Genomic DNA, 8,059 nt, shown 5'->3' with positions numbered 1-8,059 from the left:
GGGGGGGGAAGAGAAAAAAGAGAGGTGGCAGCTTGGCACTTTGCTCTTATTTTTAAAAATACTGAGGGTCTACTTTGTAATAGTTGACAGAAATGTTTTTGAGACCATGGTAACTCGGCAACACATGGCTTACTCTGTTTACCTATTCCCACTGTGTATATCTATTGATCTTAAACTTCTCTGGCCTAGACAAAGCCTCTTCTACAGTGTCTATTACATTATTATGATGAAATTTGTGGTAAATGGAGAAGAGGGACAGTTCTTATGTATGTGAGAATTTCCTCCCTTGAACCTTTTGTCCAGATACATCCAACCTGGACTTGTAGGTGCATTTCATAACTGCCTGATGGTATGCTGGCTCAGGCCAGACCAGAAGGTCCAAGTGGGGAATTTCTCAGAATCAAATCTCTCTTCTCTGCTTCCTCCATACTGATGTGCTCAGTTACAATCCCGGATATCCTAGTTTCCATCTGCTTGCAGGAGAGGAGGGAAAGGAGCTCTTTGGCCAATGTTAAGATGAGAGTCACCCTCTGGCTTGTCCTCTCTTCCTTTGGCCATCTAAGCAGGGAGCCAGACATTACTGCTGCTGCCAGAGATGGCTCCAGCAAAGTGCCTGGAAATGGGACAGATTTATCTATCTCAGCATTTTTGTCTTAATTCTCTCCCGATTAATTATTTCTGCAGAGATCAGACCTGTTGTTAGCAGTGGAAGGCTGTATTACAAATGGGAATTCATTTACTTTTAAATAAGTATTTTGATCAGTTCAAAGTGTTTAAGTCCTGACAATGTGGTCAGGAAAGGTTTGGTGGGCTGTTTCTTTGCTCCAGATATAATGAAAGAGCTGGTCTGTTGCCAGTCATGAAGGGAGGAGGAGGAAATTAGAATATGCAGCATTTAAAGAAAAAGATAAAAATAAAACTTCATTCTGTAGATATCGTTTCAGTTATGAAGTGAAGAGCAGTTCAAAGTAGAGAGATGAAGAGGAAGTTAATTTATAACGACCACTTCCTAAAATGGATTGAGATGGAATTCAGAATATACTGCTTAGTGTTAGGCCAGCAAACAGGGTTTTTCAATCTGCTGCCTTCTTCAAATGTGTGAGAAAATGGCCTTGTGCGTTCACATAACTTCCATGAAGCTCAGTTGCTGTTTGGAGCCTATATCTTGTCCTTAGCATAGAGATACATTATGCACACACACAAAAAAGCAGTTCTGAAGGTAAAAAGAAATTTTTGCACAAACTTGGGTTTCATCAAAGTTATTATAATTTACATCATTATAACTGAGAATAGGATTTATCCTAAAGGTTATCGCAAAATTAATGTAAAAAGTTAGGCTAACAGAAATGTGTCATAAACTCAGGTACATGTACAGAGAATGTAGATAGATAGTATGTATGTGTGTATATATGTAGGTATATAGATATAAAAGATGATTATTCACAAAAAGAGACACACTGTGTGAGATAGGTCTCCAGTTTCTCCAGAAGAATCTTCTTATGTCCTTTAATTCAGATGTCAGATTTTGCTGTATCTGCTTTTAATAACTCAGTTACCAGCTAGTCCACATGAAGAAAATAAAAAGATTTTTTTTTTAATGCCCCATAAAAAATAGTACTTGAAATTTTCCCAGTAGTAACTTGTGGGAAGGGGCAAACAGACTATATACATAGATGAAGTTCCAGTTTCTAGACCTGAATGTTTGCTGGTTTCATGTGAACCATGTGCCTTTAAGAACTGCTCTCTATCCTCGTAATTCCTTATTATAGGAAATTGCAGTTGGCAGCAATCAGGTTAAGTATTTAAATATTTTACATTTAATTGAGGGGATTAAATTCACATTTCCAATTTAAAATGTTTTCTCATCTTAACTACAAAATCTGGTTGTATGTTTTAAAGCTTTTAAAAAAGTTAATACTGACAGTGTGAAAACACTTGATTTCATGAACACAAAAGAAAACACATTATTATCTTTTTCTTGTCGTTTAAAGAAGGACACATCCTCTAACAGGCACCAAATTGTTTGTTATCTTGGTTGCTGCCTTCCCTTCACTCCCCTTCTCCATCCCTCTCCCAGTGATTGATTTTAAGTGTCAAATGTGGAGAAAATCTTCATAATGAAAGTGGTGGAAGAATCTGATCAAGAACAGTGATCCCTCTTGATAAGGGATCACGTCCAGCTCATTTTTTATAGTTTACATTTTCCTACTTTTTCTCTGAGTCTAAGCGACTTAAATATTTCCAAGAATGAGGCTTGGGGAAAAGGAATTGTGGTGACCTCTTCTTTGAAGTAAGATTTAAAAAAGGACAGGGAGAAAGTCTATTAAAATGTGGCTGCCTTCCATGCTTTTTTGAAAACCTGCTGCCTGCATGTGCAATGCCTGCCAAGGAGCCTGTCTGCATCTTGTGTGTTCCAGTCATCAGCGCACACCCTGAAATTGCATCTCAACTCCATTTTCGGGCAACTCTGTCTCACCTTTTCTCTGATCTTAGCAAATATCTGAGAAATTCACCAGGACAGTCTTCTTAGCTTTTTCATAATGGTTTCAGCTACCAGTCTGGTGAGGCAGCTGAACCCTGGTGCTGTTGATAGCCAAGGTGGGGTGGCAGTTCGAGCAATGGGATGGATTTTGGAGCAAGAGCTGGCTGCATGTTGTCCTAGGGTTGTTTGTTTGTTTTTTAATCTAGACTATTTCAGCCATTTAATTCTAATGTAAAAGAGCATTAGGATCGCACAGCTAAGCATAGGAGTTCTACTTCTTTGGGGGGAACAGTCTGCATCTGGAGAATTTCTAGAAGCTCAGCAAAGTGGCTGTTACCGCAGAGTTCCTAAAAGGCAGCCGACATCTGAGCTGTGCTTTGTAGGTTAGCACGTTCAGCTAATTGCCTGTTTCGCTGACTTAGATTGGAGCCTGCAGCCCCTCGCTGGGTTCACCTACTGATCCTGGAGACAGACTGATCATTGATCTCAGTGGAAGCAAGGAGATCGGTTGGGAGCCAGGAGATTTTTTTTCTTACAAAGACAAAATTTTGCTCCTGTGACAGATTGTTCCAAGCTCCTGCTGGATCTGAACCCTGCTTCTCATGGACACAGACTCCTACTTCACAGTTTTTAGTAATTACACATACAATTCAGGGGTCAGAAAGATCTCTTGCCTCAGATACACACCCAGATTATATCCCGGGTGCACATCAAGACAAGGCTGTGGTGTCTGCTATTTTTTCCCCATGTTGCCTTCGTTTGGAAAGAATGTGTGTGGGTAGAAGAGGAGCTGTGGTGCATTTCAGCAGATCCCCTCTGGACTCTCAGAGATCCAGGCCTGCAGGACACAGCATCCTGCATCCCAAAGCATCCCTTCCAAAAGTTCACATTCAGCAGCAGTCTCATGGTTTTCACAAGGGGCTCTTGTTCCTCAGGGTTAAATCCTTGCCTTCCGCCTCTGTTTCAAGCAGAGGGGTATGTGTTCTACCTCTAGAGGCTGGCTATAACAAACAGAAGGTTTTAAGAAAAACAATCTGAGAAAGAGCATTGCAGTATGGTCTGTTCATAGTCAAAATAATATACCATTGGAAAACAAACGTTTCCAGGTGTTGCTAGGAGTGAAGGATGAACTAAGCCTGATGTCATGGGCAAACAAGTTCTGCACGCTTGGGCTCACCACAGCAACACCGTGGCTCCCTCCGTGCCTCAGGCGGACCAGGGCAATCTCTGCACGCTGTGGAGGTGCTGCTCCTTGGTGGGGGGCGCTTGGGCCAACATTCACATTCTGCTAGGACCAACTCCATTCAGCACTTTGAAAGCCAGCAGAGCCTACCTAAAATCAGTCTGCTGCTTACTAGGGGAACTTGTAATCTGGCTCAGAACAGACACGGTGTAATCACAGTTTCTTAACCTGCTGAGGGAGGATGCAGTGGGAGCAGGGAGTAATGGAACAGCTGGGGTTTAAATTCGTACAGGATGGTTGCATTGGTGGAGGACAGGAGGTTTTCAGAAAATCCTGGGCCCTATCTATCCTCTTAAATAGACATCAGTTTAAGATGATACTCAGGGTACTATGCTTTATTAATACTCAGAGTAGTAACACTTCTCATTAGCTATGTCCATCCTCCAGCAAGTAGTGAAGCTCAAGAGGAGTGGATCCACAGAGTAAAAAATAAACAAGGCTGAGGCTTAACATGCTTTTACAAGCATTTTTAGTTTAGGCTACTGTTGCTCTTGCCCTGCAGGCCAAATGTCCCTCAGATTCCAAAGCACATCTTCTGGTTTAGTTTCAATCAAAATGAAATCAGCTTGCATGCTCTGAGATGGCTCTGTGGTTCAGACAGAAATATGGTTAGGTCGGAATTTTCTGGAGATGGACTCACAAGCTGAAACGCTAACATATATGTACCCCTTGTGTTTAAATAGGACTTCACTGCAAGAGCTCAGCAAGCATGGACTCAAGCTGAAGAGATGCTGAATGTTCTTGTGAAGTCATAAACCAGGGATTTGTTATGCAATTATATAATTATTATGTAACTCCTACAAAAGTGGGATTTCTCATAAAATCAGTTATCCTCTTATCCTCTCAATGCAGATTAGATAATAATATTTTTATTCAAGAATATCATCCACTTGCCTACATCCATTCACTCTCTGGATATACTGAAACACTACAATAAATTATTCTGGAATGGCTCTTAATTGTCCATGCTTTGCGTTTTATACACATGACTGTTGGGGAGACAGGTTTTGTATTTTTTTGAAGATTTGTCAAGACTATTATTCCCAATTGAAAGAAAACAAACATCATGGAGTGAAACATAAAACAGATCATTTCTGGGTTTACATTACTTAAAACTGTAAAATAATGTAAAAAATCTTTTCCACTTTTAATTTTTTGGCAAAGTAATTTTGAAAAAAAAAACTAGAACAAAATGTTAAAATAGATATTAATGAACAACTCTTCCTTCCAAGTAGAAAGTTGCCAGAATAGTAAAGCATGTGAAGAGTTTCAGTTTTGATGACTATTGACTTTCCAGTGGAAAATATTCTCAATAAAACTGATCAGTTGCTTCTTTACAAGTAGGAAGGAAGATTAACAATGCTTAGTCAGAAAATGCCTTAACTATCCAGAAGAAAAAGCAACTGCAAGATTTTGAAACCTCCTCCAGGTTCTTCATCATCACTATCTGAGACAGCCTTCCAATTACAATTGCCACCATTAGTAAGCTTTGTGATGAGGATTTTTTTACTCAAAGAAGCATTAGGAATGTGAATGGTGTTTTGCATATGGTGCATATGCTTTCAGAACTTCTTCCTAATCACACCATGAGATGTAACATGGCCTGGCAGTGCCTACTAAGGGTTTTGGTGGAAAGAAGAAGCACTTTTCACTATACAGCCTTCAGATGTAGCTTTATATAACTCCTATATTGATATATGTAGCTTTATATGACTCCTATATTTATGTGACTCCTTTACATGATTCCTATATTGAGAAGCTTTATATTTCTCCTCCAAACACAGTCATCTCCCCTAATCCATACTGTATTGAACAATTTGAAAATAACATTATTAATGGGAAGGTAGTCACCCACAGAAAGCATAATCATATTTGATTTTAGAAAATAATAATAAATTGAGCACACTGCCTGGGTCTCACTTGCCTATTTGCCTTTTACAAAAGAATATATGGGCTATGGATAATTTATAAACAAATAGTATTATATTATTGATCTCTAATCTCCATGGTTACTGGGCTCCTCCAGTTTCATCTTGGCTTCTATGTAATTAAACCTTGTTGCACATGTACAGCAGAGCAAACTAGATTAGGCTGGAAACACAGGAACCATTACAAAGGACAAACAAGGAAATTTCCTTTCTTTTGCACCATGGCATAACTGGTAACTTGTCTCTATATATGGAATTGGTGAAAAAAAAACAAACAACAAATTGTGCTGAAACACCAGAAATTGAGTGCTTGTGAGTAACAGTGCACTGTAGTTAATAGTGTGCTGATAGGATTCAGGTCCTGATCTTTGTTCATGGTATTGTTATAGACCTTTCTGGCACTTGCTGCCTCTTTCTACTGGGATCTGTAAGGATACCCTCAGCTTGAGAATTGTTCTGCTCTAATGTGACTTTAAAGCAGTGGTAAGTACTCAGGCTTGTACGGTTAATTTTTTTAACATTTTTTTCTTTCTTCTTTCTGTATGAAAGTCCCAATCAATGGCAGTGTTGTTATTATTATTTTTTTTTTTAAAAAAAGGCCACATGAAAATACCTGCACATACAATATTAAGTACCATAAAACTGAGCTTTCTCCCACCCTCTATTTTTCAGTTACAGTAATCTTGGACAGTACTTGGAGCAACAGTATGGGAAAGTTTAAAGTAAACTTCAGTGACATTTACTTTTTTAACAAACATGTTTTGAATACTCTTCTATGTCACCTTTGAACTGACCCGAAGCAGGTTAGTCCTCTTCTAGATACCTTGAGTCCAAGCTAACTACTTTAAAATGCAAATAGGAAAGAGTGGAGAAAGCTTTTGCATCTTGAAATAGGTTTTAAAAAATCTCTCATTTAGTCTCCATGAACTGATTATTCTTTCACTTTTCCTTATCAGACTGTTTTCCATTTAATTTTAGTTTCTCTGTTTCTGGATTCAATTTCCCCTAGCTTCATCTTTGTGGCATATTTATCCTGCCGCAAGCTGTTCCCCAAGGTTGTGGATATCTGCTTTCCAATCTAACTGCAGAGGTAACTGCTCTGAAGGACATGGTCACCTTTACCATGGCAGCTACCAGAGGGCTCAATGACTGCTCCTTCTCCTTGCATTTCTGCATATTTTCAGACAGTAATGTACTGCCTGTTAACCTTGTCAATATTTAATACTCTGTGGCCTCTCTCCTCCCTTTCTCTTTCTTAAAGGCCACAGATTCCTTCCCAAATAAAGCATACTGATTATTATTTTCTTGTTCCACTGTAGGTTCACTCCTAAATGTGGTACTTTTGGCATCTATCATAACTCTTGAGGATCCCAGTGGATTCGACAATCACAACTAGTAACAGATATTAAAAAAACAAAAATGGGATTTACAAAGAAGTTTTACAAAATATTCTTCCACATAATCCATTTCAGAAAATGTAGCAGAAATGAAATGGTTTAAATATAATACACAAAAACCATAAAGTTGTTAAACCAAGATGCTTAGGTACTACTGTAGTCACAGAAGGACCATAAGCAACAAAGAAACCCACTTCTAAAGAAAAAGTATATATAAGGCTACAGAAAACAAAACATTCAGCATATGCAAAGACGATTTGTGGATGTTTTTGGCTAGATCAGATCCTGAAAGTTGACAGTGGGAGTCATTCTAGAACTGCATTTTGGTGACACTTCCATAAAAACCAGTGAAGCAACAATAAAATTCTTTCTACATTTCTGCACAATTGCATCATCCCCCACCCTCCCAACGTCTAATTCCCTGAAACTTTTCCCTGTCTTCAAAAGAAAAAGAGTGGCCAAGAAATGAGCCCGAATGAGCCCACTAGTGAGGACTGAAAATAGGCATTTTCAAAGTGGAGTCTAGGGAAAATTACCATCAGATATATATATATTAAAAATTATTTTAAATAGCTTCAGAAATCAGAGAGAGTAGTTTGGTCTTCACTTCTGTCTAAATAAGAATAATAACTTGCAAAATATGCAAGGCTGAATCACATTAGAGAATTCTCATAAATTATATATTACATAGTTGGACATTAAACTGTTAATACAGGAAAGCTTCAGAGTATGGGTTTCCAATTTCCACTTTATGAATTTTTGTCAGCACAGCTTCCTGTGGTCAGATGACGTATCCTGTCAGTGCCAGGCTTTTTTCCCAAAAAGACTTAATTGAATTTTAATGACGCGCAGAAACTCACACACCGGTGTTTGGTTGAAAGGCAGTGCCAGAGACCATTCTGATTTTTCGCTCCTGTGATTGTACCTTTGTGATTTCTTACTATATTAATTCTTGTAAGCATGTCTAATTTTCTCACGGAAGATTTAGCCACGTGAGCCTTAATTAAAC

This window comes from Athene cunicularia (assembly GCF_003259725.1).
Source record: "Athene cunicularia isolate RWA chromosome 2 unlocalized genomic scaffold, athCun1 chr2_part1, whole genome shotgun sequence".
Lineage (NCBI taxonomy): Eukaryota > Metazoa > Chordata > Aves > Strigiformes > Strigidae > Athene > Athene cunicularia.
The sequence above is the reverse complement of the archived record's forward strand: the minus strand, read 5'-3'. Positions refer to the sequence as shown.